This window comes from Melospiza melodia (genome assembly GCF_035770615.1).
Source record: "Melospiza melodia melodia isolate bMelMel2 chromosome 7 unlocalized genomic scaffold, bMelMel2.pri SUPER_7_unloc_1, whole genome shotgun sequence".
Lineage (NCBI taxonomy): Eukaryota > Metazoa > Chordata > Aves > Passeriformes > Passerellidae > Melospiza > Melospiza melodia.
In genome coordinates, this window is record NW_026948497.1 from 7,223,641 (window position 1) to 7,240,368 (window position 16,728).

At 47.8% G+C, this 16,728-nt stretch overlaps 1 pseudogene; it reads right to left on the minus strand.

Annotated features, from left to right (window-relative positions):
- LOC134432881 (zinc finger protein 208-like) overlaps positions 1 to 16,728 on the minus strand; it is a 1,008,692-nt pseudogene that overhangs the window by 576,467 nt on the left and 415,497 nt on the right.

Genomic DNA, 16,728 nt, shown 5'->3' on the forward strand with positions numbered 1-16,728 from the left:
TGCTTTGATTCTTACTACCTTTTTTTTTCTTTTTACTTACTATTATTAAAATTTTTCTTTCTACCCTTTTAAAGTTTTGAGCCTGCTTTACCTTTCTCCTAATCCTATCTCACAACCAAAAATAAGTGTATTAGTAATTAACCAACACCAAACCCACCACATTCTTTAGTGCATTAGCCAAAAAAAATCTCAAAATTAAAGAGATCTTATATTAGCAAACCAAAACCACGACACCCTAGCACAGACCCAGTCACTCCCAGTATGACCCCGGTAGGAATCCACTGTGATCCCAGTCTTCCCAGTTGCCCCCAATGTAGACTCAGTGACTCCAGTCACTCTCAGTGTGTTCCCAGTCATCCCCAGTATGGTTGCAGTCACTCCCAGTATATCCCAGTGGGTCCCACTGTGATCCCTTTTGCCCCAGTTCTGGCCCTGCTGAGTCCCAGTGTGCTCTGATCCTGCTCCCAGTGGGTCCCAGTGCTGGGCACGGTGAATCCCAGGGTGTCCTGGTGTATCCTGGAGTATCCTGGTGTGTCTTGGTATGTCCCGGTGTATCCCAGTATATCCCAGTGTGTCCCAGTGTATCCCAGTGTGTCCCGGTGTATCCCAGTGTATCCCAGTTTATCCTGGTGTATCCCAGTGTATCCTGCCTGGTGTATCCCGGTGTCCCAGTCCATCCCAGCCTGTCCCAGTCCATCCCGGTCCGTTCCCTTCACTGGCAGTGACTGGGATCATACTGGTGGAAAGTGGAATCTTACTGGGCCAAGTGGATGTGACTGGGAATGACTGTGAGTATGCTGAAGGCAACTGGGATATACTGGGAGTGTCTGTAACCATGCTGGGGGTGTCTGGGAACACACCGAGAGTCCCAGCAGGTCCAAGGACACCGTGGTGGCACTATGGAACCTCATGGAACCAAGGGGATCATTGTGGCACCCCTGGAGCCCATGGAACCAAGGGGCCTTGGTGACACAGCGGGGCTTCATGGACTCAGAGACCATTATGGTTCTGTGGGGCCTGATGGAACCATGGAGACCATTGGGACCCTTCAGGGCCTCGTGTCACCAAGGGGGCATTATGGCACCTCAGGGACACATGGAAGCAAGGGACCATTGGGTCTCATGGAACTGAGGGAACGTGGAACAGGCCTGGCTGGCTTGGCCTCCCAGGGGCCACCGGACAGCTCTGGCTGATGTTGGAATGTCAAAGGCTGCCTTTCATCAGCTCCTGGAGCACTGCGGCTCTGTGCTTTCCTTGCTAGGAAAGGAACTGTCAATCTCTTCTAATTACTCATGGCCAGAACTGGGATTTCAACTCCAAATTTTTCCCATAGGAATATTGCCAGGACAAGTGTGGCAGGCAATGTTTTCAGGAGAGTCACCTCCCATCTGTCCCCAAAACACTGGGGAAGGCTCCGTGCTTTCCTCCCTATGAGAAAGAACTGTCCTACTTCTCCAGGCATGCATGGCTGAGATTGGTCTTCCACCTCCAGAATTCCCTAAATCCAAAGACTGCTCCCAAAAAAAATCTGCCATTCCTGACAAGTCTGGCTGGCCTTGGCCTAGTGAGACTCTCACCTGCCTTCCAAACACTGAGGCTCTGTGCTTTCCTTCCTATGGAACAAAACTGTCTTCTCAGCCAGGTGCCCATGGCCACAACTGGGATTTCACTTCCAGCATTCCCTGTTGTGACAGACTGGAGGAGATTGTTGGCTCTAAACATTTTGTGTGGGGGGGAGGAAGGGGCAGGTCCAGCCTTGCCCTGCCCTGGAGCCCCAATCCCCCCAGAGCCTCTATCCCAGCCCAGCAGTGGCTGCCAGTCCCTTGCATAGCACAGGCAATGCTCCACAGCCACCTCTGCAGCCCCAGCCCAGCTCCTGAGGGACCAAATGAGCCCAAGGCCCACCTGGGGGAAGGGCCCAGGGAGACCAAGGGGTATTGAAGGCTGACCACAAGGCAAGCACACATCTTGACCCTACCTCCTGTTGTAATTTCTATCTGAACACTGCTGGAATCCAGGAGTTGGTAACTCTGTGTGTGCTCCTCTGTATCTTTTCAGCCAACAAAGCCAAGGGAAGGCACAGTTCCATCAAATGCAAAAGTCATTCCTCTGCTGGATATTAAATCCACTTTCCACAGCAGACAGCCTCAGAGCAGTGGAAAGCACCTTCTGTGCCCAGCACAGATCCCAAGGTCCCCCCAAACCCTCCCTGCCCCAATTCTGCCCAGATTTGCTCTTTGCACACACGAGTCACACACTGAAGTCAGGAGCTCCCTCCATGCCCAGAGGGAGGAAAAGAGAGAAAGGGGATGAAGAGCTCTCCTGTGCAGAGCCAAGGTCCACATGCTCTGGGATGTCCCAGCAGCATCTGACTTGTCCACCATCCCCCAGAGATTTCCGCACAGGAACAGTTTTAGACAAAGGCAAAAGAAAAGGCAATTCTGTGAGATATAAACACAATTAAGATGTTGACTAATATGATATTTATTTCAGCTTCAGAAAGATTGGGCAATTCCTTGAAGCTCAAAGCATGAAACCAGTCAGCTGAAGGGCACTTGAATGACCAGAAAGCACCGGGAGGAGTGCTGAGGGTTTTTTGGAGGACAATGGACATATGCAACATGTTCACAATCCAGCCTTCATAGAACCTGAGTAAGGTCACCATGCCCTTGAAGGACACAAAAGAAGGAGAACACGCTCAGCAGCAGACGGTTCAGGATGCAAAGGCAGACAAGAAAACCACAGCGAGATGCATGAAGAAGAAAGACTAACTAAAATTAACTGAAATATCAAAATGCGTGCGTAAAAAGGATTTAACCAATCATGTATCAGCTTGAGGTGTGAACAATAGAGAACAGTATAAATATGGCTTGCTTTTTGTAATAAATTGGTTTCCCTTATCATATTAATCATGGTGTGATGTCCCATTAATGATCCTCTGCACCTAGGGACCAGAAATGCATGCAAGCCTCCACCCCAAGAGACATTATGAATTCAAAAAACATGGCCATTAACTGCTTTATACCAACACAGAGTAATGGCAACCAAAATGCAGTCAGAACAGGGTTTTTTCCACTCTCTCTCAAGCCCCACACGTTGGGCACCAAATTTTGTCCTGGTTTAGGGCAAATTTGGGAGAAAACCTCCAAAGGGGCTCCTCCAGAAAGCAAACGCACATTGCCCCTCCCCACAACTGGGTCAGGAAGGATTCCCTGGAGAGAAGTGGAAAGAACCTGTTTATTTAACAGGCAAAGCACCCCCAGCACACAAAATGAACAATACCAGGTGACAACACTCTTTCACCACTCTGAAAAAGATGACAAATTCAGAAAGTCTCTCTTGGGAGTGGTCGCTCTGTTATCAGTCCCTCCGGTGCTGGGGCAGCTGCTGCAGCCACAAGGTGCAAACTCTCAGTGTTTCCCAGGTCCCAGTCCGGAGCAGGTTTGAGTGGTTCCAAAAAAGAGAAAGGAAAAACAGTCCAGGGAAAAATTCGGAGTGCTTAGCTAAACTAAGTAATGAGCAGAAACAAAAGCAAGAGCAAAGCAAAAAGCCAAGCAAAAAGCAAAAGCAGCACCATGCACTGCCCTGTCTCTGTGTCCCGCCAGCCGTGGGGGAGCGGCTGATAACAAAACCAAAACAAAACTTCGCTCTTCAGAGCCAGTCTTGAAGGCACAGAACATAATATCCAGCATAAACAGAATACATGGATGGGGATACAGGCATCATAACGTCACCATAGGACAGTCCTGCACCCAAAATTCTGTCCTGCACCCACTGCTGCATCCTGAGTCCTGTCCTGCACCCCGAGCCCCGTCCTGTACCCAAATTCTGTACTGTCCCATACCCCAAACTCAAAGCTGCCCCCAAACCCCAACCCCACCCCTCATTTATCACCACATTCCTGTTCCACACCTTCTCTTCAACTCCTCCCCCTCTCCCACCCCTGTCCCACCCCCAAATTTATCCCATGTCCCTGATCCCCTCCCTGTTCCCTCCCCAACCCAGCCCTTCCCCGCAGGCCAAGTGGGCGGCAGCAGCAGTGGCAGCTGGTGGGGGCCGGTGGAGTTGGAGGTGCTGCAGCCCCTGAGCCTCCTCACCCTGGACACGCTCCAGAAGTGCATCTTCAGCTATGAGACCCACGGCCAGGAGTGATTGACACCTGTCCCCACTGATCATCTGTAAGAGACACTCTGAGGTTTCCCTCAGCTGCCTCACGACCGCTGTGACGGAGACTGAAGCCCCCTCCCAAGGGCTGAGACTGAGACCCCTATGACTCTAACACAGGGGGCTGGCCGAACTGAAGCCAGATGTTTGCCAAGTGTTGCCTGCAGGTGTGCTCCCTGGACCAAGAAAACAATTGGTCTCACTCACTGCTGAGAACATGGACTGTCTGTAAACTCACCTGTTCCCTCTCGGTGCTTTCAATAGACTTACCTGCTCCCCCCCTTGGTGGAGGACTATAACAGAACCAAGACTTTGAGATTTTCCCTGACGTGACAAGACGGATCTATTGGCTGGACCACGAGGGTTTCATCTCTCCATTGGCAGCTATTCCTCCCCTCTTTCTCTCTCTCTCTCTCTCTCTCTCTCCTTTATTCTCCTTTCTTATCCTTCCATCACATCTGCTGTGGGCACTCAACAAGAGGTGCATTTGTTTTGATTAATACCAAAATCCCCTTCCGTGTTGCTTTTGCACTCAGATCAGTTAACAAACCATCATGACCCTCGCTTGTACGAGCGGATCATGACACCATCCTGGTGGCCCTACCATTGTCCCTGCTGGCCATCCTGGTGGCTGTGCTGGCTCTGCCATGGTCCCCACTGGCCATCCTGTCCAATCACTGTCCCTGCTGGCCATTCTGGTGGCCCCAATGGTCCTGCTATCATCCATGCTGGTGGCCACAGTGTCCCCACATGGTCCCTGGTACAGGCAGCCCAGCGAGTACATCCTGCTGCTCACCAAGGTGGGGCTGGGGTGGTGGCCATGGGGCATGAAAGTGGTCAAGAGAGTGGTGGTGGCCATGGAAGGATTGACCATAGAGGCCAGTAGGATGCTGGTGGCCATGGGAGGCTTGGACATAGACTGGTGGCTACAGGGGAACAGTGGTGGCCATGGGCAGCATTGACCATAGAGCTGGTGGCCAGTGGGATGGTGGTGCCATAGGGTGGTGGCCATGGATGGGATTTGGCCCCAGGTGGCCCACAGACTGGTGGCCCCAGTGGCCCGTGGCTCATCTTGCCTCTGCAGGACGAGAATGGCCGCACCCTGTCGGACGAGGACATCGCGGCTGAGGCTGACACCTTCATGTTTGAGGGTGAGCACGAGCTCCCAGGTGCCACTGGGGAGGAGCCACTCCAGTGTCCCCTCACTCACCCAGTGTCCCCACAGGCCATGACACCACGGCCAGTGGCCTGGCATGGCTCTTCTACAACCTGGCCGGCCATCCTGAGCACCAGGAGCGATGCCGCCAGCAGGTACAGGAGCTCCTGGCTGGCCGGGACACTGCAGACATTGAATGGTGAGATGTCCCCAGGGCCACCCCGGTCATGTGGCTTGGGGACACGATGCCAGCCCCGCTTGTCCCCAGGGACGACCTGTCCCAGCTGCCCTTCACCACCATATGCATCAAGGAGAGCCTGCGGCTGCACCCTCCTGTCACTGCTGTGTCCTGGCGCTGCACCGAGGACATCCCCCTGTGTGATGGCTGTGTCATCCCCAAGGGTATGGCATGGCCAGGGTGTCCCCAGTGTCACCACCCATCCTCATCTGCTGTCCCTAAAGTGGCCATTCCCATCCCAGCAGGGGTCATCTGCCTGATGAGCATCTATGGGACCCACCACAACCCAGACCTCTGGCCCAAGCGTGAGGTAGGGCCACCCTATGAGGTGTCCCTGTCACCATGGTGGTGACAGCTGTGTCCTCTCGGTGTGACTGTGTTGGTGTCACCCCAGGTGTTCAGTCCTCTGAGGTTCAGTCTGGAAAACAGCAAGGAACGGTCCCCGTCGTCCTTCATCCCCTTCTCTGCTGGCCCCAGGTATGTGCTGGAGTGGGGACAGGAGTGTCCCCAAATGTCACCCCTGTCCCTGGCTGGGTTCACAGTGGGGTGACAATGGGGAGGAGCAGGGAATAAATGGCAGCATGAAAGGGACAGTATCATGGTGGTGGTGGGGATGTGTTGTCCTTGGCCATGGGACACCCCATGGCATGGACATGTCAACCCATGGACTTGTCTCTAGGCCACTTGTGTCACCATCCATGGCCATGTCCCCCATTTCCTCATCCATGGCCATAGAGCCCCATGTCACCATCTCTATCTGTGACACCTCCCATGCCCAATATCGCCATCCACAGCCATGTCCTTGTCCCCATCCCCACCACATCCCCACCCAGGTCCTTGTCCACATCCCCACCACATCCCCACCCAGGTCCTTGTCCCCATCCCCACCATATCCCCACCCACGTCCTTGTCCCCATCCCTACCATGTCCCCACCCAAGTCCCACAATGTCACCATCCATGTCTTAGTTGAATGTCTTTATATTTACCCCAATGTTGGGTGAAGGATAATGAAAAATGAAAGAAAATAAAGGCCAAAATAAAAGCATTTATGTGTCCATGCTGGCTGAGTATCCGTGTGCCTGGGCGGGTAGAAAGGACCTTTTCTAGAAAGATTTCCACTCCACTGTCTCCAAAATCCTGGGTTTTGCCCCAGTCAATCACCATTTGGCTGTGGAAGATGCTGGTGGGCCAGAGAGAATTAGAATCATGGAATGATTCAGGTTGGAAAAGACCTCCAACACCATTTGGAATTCTGGATGCCACTCAAAGCAATGACTGGATACAAAAGGTGAGACTGTTTTGGGGTCGAAAGTAAAAAACTGTGCTGTCCACTATGAAATTCTGATGTCTGTTTGCATCCCAATGGATTTTTCTCTGGCCGTGTCCAAGTGCCCAAGGAGAGCCAGGAAGATGTGGGGACCACCAGCCAGGCGTCTTCCCAACATGGATCACCAGGATCATGGATGACCAAGTCTCCGCCCAGCGAGGGTCACTGTGGACCATCCAGTGGGGGTCCCCAATGGGGGATGGAGTTGAAGCAGCACTCAAAGCTCTTCCTGTCACTGTAGGACACAAAACAACACGAGCGCACACACTGCTGCTCTCAAGGGGAAGAAAAGGGAAGTTTATTTCCTGACTCCAACATTTACAGTTTTCTAAAAGCGACCGTGGATTGGAGGGTGAAAGTGCCACCTCTCCAATGACACTGGACAAACTAACAGTCCATCATATTTTTCTTCTTCTATAAAAGAATGCCAAACAAGAAGTTATTTACAGAAAGTGTTTGAGAAAGTTTGCTACCAGAATGTAAACATTAGAAGGCTCAGAAAATCTTTAAAAATCAAGGCAACACTCTTCCTGCACACAGGGCACTTGTTGGGCATCCCTTACTGCTGCCTCCCTTGGTGTTGGGTCACGGCAGAGTTCTGGGAGAAGTTCTTCCCACACTTGGGACACTGTCAGGGCCTCTCCCCAGTGTGGATCCACTGGTGGGTGACGAGAGTGCAGTTTTTCTAAAAGCCCTTCCTGCAGTCAGGGCAGCAGAAGGGCCTCTATTCTGTGTGAATCTGCTGATGCTTGAGGAGACGGTATCGGCTCTGAAACCTCTCCCCACACTCAGAACACTCATAGGATCTCTCCCCAGTGTGGATTCTCTGGTGGGCAATCAGCCTAGAGTTCTGCCTGAAGCATTTCCCACATTCCCCACACCTGTAAGGCCTCTCCCTGGTGTGGATCGTCTGGTGCAGAATCAGCCTAGTGCTCTGACTGAAGCTTTTCCCCCATTCCCCACACCTGTAAGGCCTCTCCCCAGTGTGGATCCTCTGGTGGACACTCAGGCCGGAGGGGTCGATGAAGCTTTTCCCACATTCCCTGCACTTATAGGGCCTCTCCCCAGTGTGGATCCTCTGGTGGGCATTCAGATGGCAGCTCTGCCTAAAGCTTTTCCCACATTCCCTGCACTTGTAGGGCCTCTCCCCAGTGTGGATCCTCTGGTGCAGAATCAGGCTGGAGTTCTCAATGAAGCTCTTCCCACACTCTGAGCACGTGTAGGGGCACTCCCCAGTGTGCATTGTCTGGTGGATGATCAGGCGGGAGCTGTCACGGAAGCCCTTCCCACACTCCCCACACACAAAGGGTCGTATCCCAGTGTGGATCATCTGGTGGAGTTTCAAGCTGGAGCTCCTCCTGAAGCCCTTCCCACATTCTCCACATTTATAGGGCCGTTCATTGGTGTGGATCCTCTGGTGGGCGATCAGGTTGGAGTTGATCCTGAAGCTCTTCCCACATTCCCCACACTTGTGGGGCCGTTCATTGGTGTGGGTCCTCTGGTGGACAATCAGGTGGGAGCTGATCCTGAAGCTCTTCCCACATTCCCTACACTCATAGGGCCGTTCCCCGGTGTAGGTCCTCTGGTGGATGAGCAGGTGGTCGCTCCTGCCGAAACTCTTCCCACTTTCCAAGCACTGGTGGGGCTTCTTGCCATCATCAAGCTGCTGATGGACCACCACTTCAGCGCTCTGGCCAGATCTCTGGCTGCCTTCCAGGCACAGGCTGAGTCTCTCCTCCTCGGAGCACCCTGGGCTGGGTTTGCAGCCCCTCCTCTTGAGGGATCTCCGGGGCTTTTCCTCCCCAGTGGATTCCTGTGCCCTGGAGCCGCTCAAAATGGCCTCTTCCACCAGGTTCTGCTGTGAGGATTTGTCCTCCCTGGTCTCCATCCTCAGCTCCTTCCCTGGGGGAGGAAGAACAAGGAGAGGCTGGGATTTGCCTCTGTGCCACAGGGAAGGGGAAGGAGATCCCCCCAGTGCATCCCTGGCTGGACAGCATCAGCAGTGGGGCTGTGCTGCAGCTGGGGCCGTGCTGGGCTGGGAGACGGAGCAGGACAGAGGGGAAAAGGGGCACTGACTTCCTTCTCACCTGCCTCAGTGCCCTGGGGCATCTTCCTCTTCCTCACAGCCTTCTCCATCCAGATGAGGTTTGGGAATGGGAAATCCTGATTTGGGGGAAAAACAAGATGTGAGTGCATTGCCTTCGGAGGTCCCACTGGCCAAGTCCATCTCTAGAAGTCACCGGACATCTGGTGGCCAGAAATACCTCCAAAAATCAAGGAGTCCAAAAACCTCTCCCAGGAGTTCCCTGTTTCCAGTGTCCTCACTTTGGGCTTATGGGGGTCCCTCTTCTCAGAGCTGCTGGGGGGGCTGTGGGGCCTGGGCATTCCCCCTCTCCCGGGTCCTGCTTACACAGGCTGAGGGTCTTTTGGGGGTCCCAGGGGTGAAATTATGATGCTCGTATCCCCATTTGTCTGAAATAAGCTTTGCACCTTTAACACTGGTTCTGAGAGCAGAGAGGGAGGAAGAAGAAGCACGGAGTTTGTTTTCAGAACCTCTCTCACTCCTCCACATTCCTGCTCCTCTCTTGTCTGCAGATGGACAGACAGCGGGACAGAGCCCTCCTTTGCTGTTAGTCAGTTTGAGCTAGCAGAGGAAGAGAAGCTCCCTGGACTGTGGTTTTTGGTTTATCCTTTTCTTTGGACCCGTCTAAACCTGCTCTGGATTGAACACCCAGAAGAGCACCAGGTGCTCACACCTGTGCCCCACCGGGGCTGGGCCACGGCATTTCCAGCCCCAGAGAGACTGATAAGAGACTGATACGAGGCTGAGCAAGCCATGCTACAGCTCACGGAGGGACTTTGTGAGTTTGTCATCTCTTTTGGAGCAGCAAGAGATTTTATTGTTTAATACTGTTCATTTTTGGGGCTGGTGAGTGCTTTGCCTGTTCAATAAACAGTTTTTTTCCACTTCTCTCAAAGAAAATACTTTTCCAGAACCAGCTGGAGGAGGGGCCACTTGACTTTGCTCTTCTACAGGAAACACCTTTAGAGTTTTTCCTCCCAAAATTGCCCTAAGCCAGGACATTGGCTTTGAAGGTCCCACTGGCCAAGTCCATCTCTAGAAGTCACTGAGTGTCTGGTGGCCAGAAATACCTCCAAAAATCAGGAATTCCAAAAACCTCTCCCAGGAGTGCCTCGTTTCCAGTGTCCTTATTTTGGGTTTATGGGGGTCCCTCTTCTCACAGCTGATGGGGGGCCTGTGGGTCCTGGGCATTCCCCCTCTCCCGGGTCCTGCTCAGGCATGCTGAGGGGGTTTTGGGGGTCCCAGGGCTCACCCTCTCCTGATTCTGTGGAAATTGTTTTTGTGACACGTGCCAATTGGGAATGCAATCAGCAAATGCTTCTATCTGCTGTGTCCAAAACAAGACACAAAGAAAGGTTTTGAAACTCTCTGACCAAATAGACAAATAAAGCATCAAAATCAAAGAAGTATAGTAGAGCAAAAGAGATGAGGCAGCAAGACGACTGATGCTTAGAATAAAATAGAGGAAGTTGGGGTAAAGCTAAGAGATATTGTAACAAAGCAATTAAAAGCTTATGTATAATAAAAAGCTTGATGCACTTGACAAATCATGTAGCAGACACCAGTGCAAGGCCTCCCTCCAGACAATCACAAGAAGGATAGCAATCAATGACCACCTAGAAATATTGTGAAATTACTGCTCCCAGCTTATTGATATTTGCTAATTTGGACTAACCAAGCATATTGGAAAATGCTTTGTAGGCTTAAAAACAGTATATATAATTTACTGAACTGTGTGTGCTATGAGTGGAGCAGTGACTCCCCAGCCACCCAGCGCTGCGTGCTTGCTTTAAAATAAAAGGTATAGAAGTAAAATTCACATTCGCTATTGAAATTTTACATCAGGTGTTCCAGGGTCCCCTTTCTCCAGCATCCCCCCACTCTAGGCACTCAGCGCTTTCCCTGCTCCCCTTTGCACTCCTGAGAGATCCAAAAGTACCCCCTTCATCAAATAAATTAAAAATACCTCTCTCAGCGACACCAAAATATATTTGGGACTCAACTCCTGTGAAAAACGCCAATCACTTGTTTTTAAAATTTTAAAAGTTTAATAGTAATAAAATGGTTCTAAAAACAGTAATACAATTAGAGTAATAATAATTTGGACAATTTGAATTAGGACAATACGAGACAACAAATACAAAGAATTATGGATGTCCGGGTACCTTTTTCTGGGCAGCACGAGCCTGAAAAAGGGCACCGGTTAACAAAGATTAACCCTTAAAAACAATAACCCGTTGCATATTCATACACCTCATACATGATGCATAAATTCCATTCAAACACAGGATTCTGTCTGGCCATCATCAACTTCTTCCTTCTAATCCTAACAGCCCCTTTGAGGCGGGAAGAAGTTCGTTTCTTCTGGTAAGAGAGCAAAAAATTCTTTTTTCTGAAAGATTCAGGTGTCCTGTGGCTGCTATCTGATGCGAGTGCCTCATTCCTTTCTTTAAAAAAACCTCACTGACATAGTTCTTCTTTTAACTACAAAAGTTACCTTTTAATTACAAGACTACATTTATTATTAAACTGTTAATACAGCACTACTAATCAATACACCAAAATACATATGGTAAATGTGAAAATGCCTGTATTTTATGATTGGCTTCTCGCAAATATTAAATGAATATTATATGCGTTGTGTTAGAAAGTAATGCTGTATTAATTCTCTTAAGTACCATGTTAAATATAGTTTTAGGTTATAAAAATTGTTAAAATAGAAACGATGCCACGTAGGATACTTTTTTAAAGAAAGGACTTCCAGCGAGATAGCAGCCACAGGACACCTGAATCTTTCAGAGAAAAATAATTTATTGCTTTCTTACCAGAAGAAACGAACTTCTTCCTGCCTCGAAGGTGCTGTTAGGATTCAGAGGAAGAAGCTGACACTGACCAGACAGAATCCTGTGTTTGAATGGAATTTATGCATCATGTATGAAGTGCATGAATATGCAATGGGCTATTGTTTTTAAGGGTTAATCTTTGTTAGCGGGGGTCCTTTTTCGGGCTCATGCTGCCCAGAAAAAGGTACCCAGAGGTCCGTAACTCTTTGTATTTGTTGTCTCGTATTGTCCTAATTCAAATTGTCCAAATTATTATTACTCTAATTGTATTACTATTTTTAGAACCATTTTATTACTACTAAACTTTTACAATTTTTCACACACCATAAGCACACGTACCTTTGCTTAAAACAATGCTTGCTTATTTCGAATACAATACCTGCTTGTAAGCCTTAAAACACAACACACAGAGCTCCATTCTTAAGCTTTAACCTTCCTAATATCTTGCTTGTCGGCGGAAGGGAACCAGGACATCAATTTGATCATCACAGGCTCGATTTTATTGATCAGTACGGCGGGTTAAATACAGTTAATAATGAGCTTCATACATATTGCAAAAGTTGAGCTCAGGATTGGTCAGTTACATATCAGCACCTACGCCTACTTCTACATTCCTATGGTTCTACTTTTGATACTTTCTACATATTCTTAGGATATATTCAGGACTAATCTCAACTCCCTATCCTCATGTTGCAGCAAGGTCGCTGCTGACTCTTCCTTTCAGCTTGCTGACTGCTGACTTTTCTCCTTCAGCTTAACCAGTGGCATTATGTCAGTATGGCCTTTCTCAGCTAACCAATTATTAATAATGCTCTCCACATTTCCCCCGTTTTCTTCTTGTGCAAGGAGATTAGTTTGCCATGTTTTTGCTATTGTACGGCTGACCATGTTTTGAATACAGTTAAAGATACAAGGCAAAATAAGCAAAAACAGTAAAATTACACTCAGCAGTCCTATAGCATAGATCACAAGGTTCCTCAGCCACGGTCCGAGTCCCAGGCCTTTAAGCCATTCGTCAATTCCTAAACCGTCTTCTTCCTTAAGTTTGTGAAGTCCCTGTTGTAATTCTTTTATCTTAGTGTGAATGGGTACTGAATGATCAGACAGATTCATGCAACACATTCCCTCAAACTCTTCACATCCATGTCCTTGTGTTAAGAGCAAAAAATCTACAGCAGCTCTATTTTGCAAAACAGCATGGTTAACACTTTGCACATCTGCAGTTAGCATGTCTAGAATTTGTGATGTCTTGTTCAGCTCATCCCTTGCCCAGCATCCTAATTGTTTTGCTAAATTCATGGCTTTATTGGCAGATCCTCCTGGTAAGATAGTTGAAACCACCACCTGTTTGAATGTGCCCCAAAACCGTGGATCTCCTATCTTGCTGCAGTCTAAGTCATGTATGCTACGTTTTTTCCTGTTTGAATTTTGACTCAGCTGCATTAGCAAGGACACATTAGGATGAAACAGTGACAATTTTCCCAAAAAACAGGGTCCACCCTGTGGTTTAGCTGGTATACCATTCCATGCCCTGTCTCCACAAATCAAAAATATTCCTGTGGCTAATTTCATTGGTGCTGTGATATTTGTGCCGTTACATTGACTGTAATGCTGTGGAGAGAATTCACTCACATTCAGGGATGAATCTAGGGTGGCCCATGTTTCTTTAGGTTGGTTTAAATTCTGAGCACCCAAAAGTTTGAAGCTAAACCATCCACCAGCTGTAGTGTTAGATATGCTGGCATTTGTACTTCCAAAAAGATCCAATTCCTCAGGAGGAGAATGCAAAGAGGTGTTAAGTGATTGGATTAGTAAGCATTGACGATAGCCATCACTCTGACCTGCAGTATACCCTTGTTGCACCGGCAATGTGATGTTTGACATGTTAGACATACATAAGGTTTGATTGTTTATCAAACTGCAAAATTCTCCAGGAGACCACACCGGAAGTCCCACCAGGCATGTTCGAAATGGGTTAGTGACTCCTCCAAGGCTAAGACAAAGTGATGATTGGTTAGTTTGATTAGCAAGTGTTACCCATAAATTTTCCCTTGGTTGACTAAAGTGTGTTACTCCTACTGCTTCACTTGCTACAGCATTGAGCAGTATTACAAAAACAAACCTCAGTTTTCTTTCTGCTTGCTTTGCTTCTCCTTTTCTTCCTTCTGCTTATGTTGTTTTTCCTTTCTTCGCTGTCTTTTCCCTGGTTTGCTAGATTGTCTATTGTAAGGCTGAGTCAATTCTTGAATATACTGATCTAATTCTAAATCAGCATCCTTGCTCACAGGTATAGCATGAGGTAAGTTTGAAGGCAAATCAGCTTTGCCGCGAGCTGCTATGATGCGTGAGGCTTTAGTAATTTCAAATATTCTAAGGTTTTCCTGTAACTTCCACCTAAGATATGCTATAACCACTTGTTCTGCACTCTCAAAGAGCTGTAATCATGTCCGTCCTGGCAGGCCAGTACTTTGTTCAAGAGCTCTAACCCAGATATGATTTCGAATCCACTTTCCAAAACAAGATGTACACCATAAATATCCCAATGACCTCTGTGGATACCAATAAACCTGATTACAATCTGCACAATACAAAGCTACCCATGCATAGCATTTATCTTTATCCTTTTTGCAAACATAACAAGGAAGCGAATGTAAATAAGGACCAGTATAAAATTCTGGTTCTTCAACCCAAAGCAACCAATTCAATGGTGGTGATCGCAAAGCCTCTTCAGCCTTTTTACTATATGAGGCTAACAGCTCAAGGTCTTTCTTTAACACAAGGTGTATCTTATTTCGTAATCGTAGTTCTTGTTTGTTATCCTCCTCAACAACTATATCCTCCCGAGGGTCCCACAACAGTAAAATTGTTCTAATCATAGAAAATTAATTAGCAATCACTGATACCCCTATTCAAATGAGACCGTTCCCTTTTTTGCCTTCTTTTTCTTATCTGTCTTCAATCTTGCTGCTCCTAATTTCACTGGTCCTGCCACTTTCAAACTTAATTTTTGCAACTTATCAATGCAGCAATCTAATGTTCCATCAGGATCCCGTTGGAAGGGTCCTACAACTGAATGCTGTGTTAGAGGCACTAATTTCCTACACCTTATAGAAACTATATGTGATTTACTTTGAACCTTAATTCTATTCACAATACATTGTATTTCCCATGGATAATAAGCAAGAACCTTCTGTTCAGGAGTCTCATAAAGATTTAAAGCTATATATGCGTTTTGCCCCATTTGTCTCCTTAATTCATCTTGCCAGCTTTTTCCCCACGTATGCTCGTGTTCACAAGTATGACACCACAAATCCCGTAATAATGATTGTTCTATCCAAAAAGTTCTTTTACAACCCCCACAACGTAGAGCTATCCAGGCAGCACAATGTGGATTGTGACAGTCAAGGCAATGTTGTTTCGCTGGATCTGTTAAGTGAAAAGTTGATATTGAGTCAATGAAACCAATCAACTCCTGGGCCGTCCGGTAGTGACGTGTCAGTGCTCTGTCCACCGCTTCCGAGTACCCCTTCAATTGTAACAGTAGTGGTTGTAGGACTAGAAGCAGTTTCTTCCCCAGTCGCTCCTGGTCCTCCTCCGTAAGGCGATCCACCAGAGGCTGCATCCAAAACAGGTTTAGTCCACTTAGCAGGCACACACAAAGGCCCTGTAGGTGAGGAAACACAAAGATACCCCCGACCCCAATATAATACCTTTGCAGGTTTCTCCCATAATCCTGTACTTGGGTTCTTATACTTAACCCAGACCTCTGTTTCCTTAGTATTTTCCTGACCTGACCTCGGATGATGTTTCATTGCAGGGGGGGTATTATCTTCCCCAAAAATGCATAAATGATTAATCACATACAAAACCTTAGCCAAACATACTTGTGGATCTGTCAAATCTTGATGTTTTTCAATATACTGCTTAAGGGTACCGTTTGCTCTTTCCCGTAAAGCTTTCCTTAACTGTATCAGTAACTCATACAATCGTTTATTATTCACTTCCTTAATTGCTGCTTCCTCTATTCGTTTGACTACTCCTGCAACATACATAGAGTCTGTGACCACATTTAAAGGCTCCTGTAAGTTGGACACCGCCCATACTACTGCTAACAATTCCAAAGTTTGTAAGCTATCTGCAGGGTCTGCTGTGAGGAGTTGATGCTTCCATTGTCCTTTTTCTTGCCAGGTAACAGCAGCACGCCTTGATTTCTTTCCTGCATCTGTAAAAGCTGTAATAGCTCCTTCTATGGGGTTTTCTTCTCTCAAAGGTCGAGTAATCCAGTTCCATTCTGTCATCCATTGCAAAACTCTAGGCACTAATTTACTAGTCTCCACTTTAGCAGGTGACATCAATAATGCTTCTTGTAAATTCTTTGAATTTATCAAGTACCAGTCCAAGGTTTCTTTTTCCATACGCAATTTAATATTAGCAGGTTCTCTACCATCCACTTCAAGAATTCTGGGACGCCCCTTTTTGATTAATGCAGCCAATTGTTCAATTTTTGAAGATATTGTTTTCTTGTGCTGTAGTGGTGGTGATAACCATTCCAACACCCGTATCTCCCCCGTTTTCTTTTGCAACTGAGAGAGAGCACCAAGCAAGTGGCAAGGGCTATTCCAGATAGTAAGGTCAATGGGGTGGTCGAGTTGTCGACGAGACACATACCCTTGCTGTACACAGTTACTAATTTGCTGCAAGGCAAGATGATGCTCCTTTGTCAGGTGTACAGGAGTAGTAGGGTCCACACCTTTTAACAAAGGCCGTAGGGCTTCTAATAAGTGATTTGGTATTCCCACAATAGGCTTCAGCCACTGTAAGTCTCCCAGCAACTTCTGTGCATCATGTAGAGTTTTAATGTCCAATTGTAATTCCAATTTTTGTGGTATCACTATTTGATCCATCAAAGTCCATCC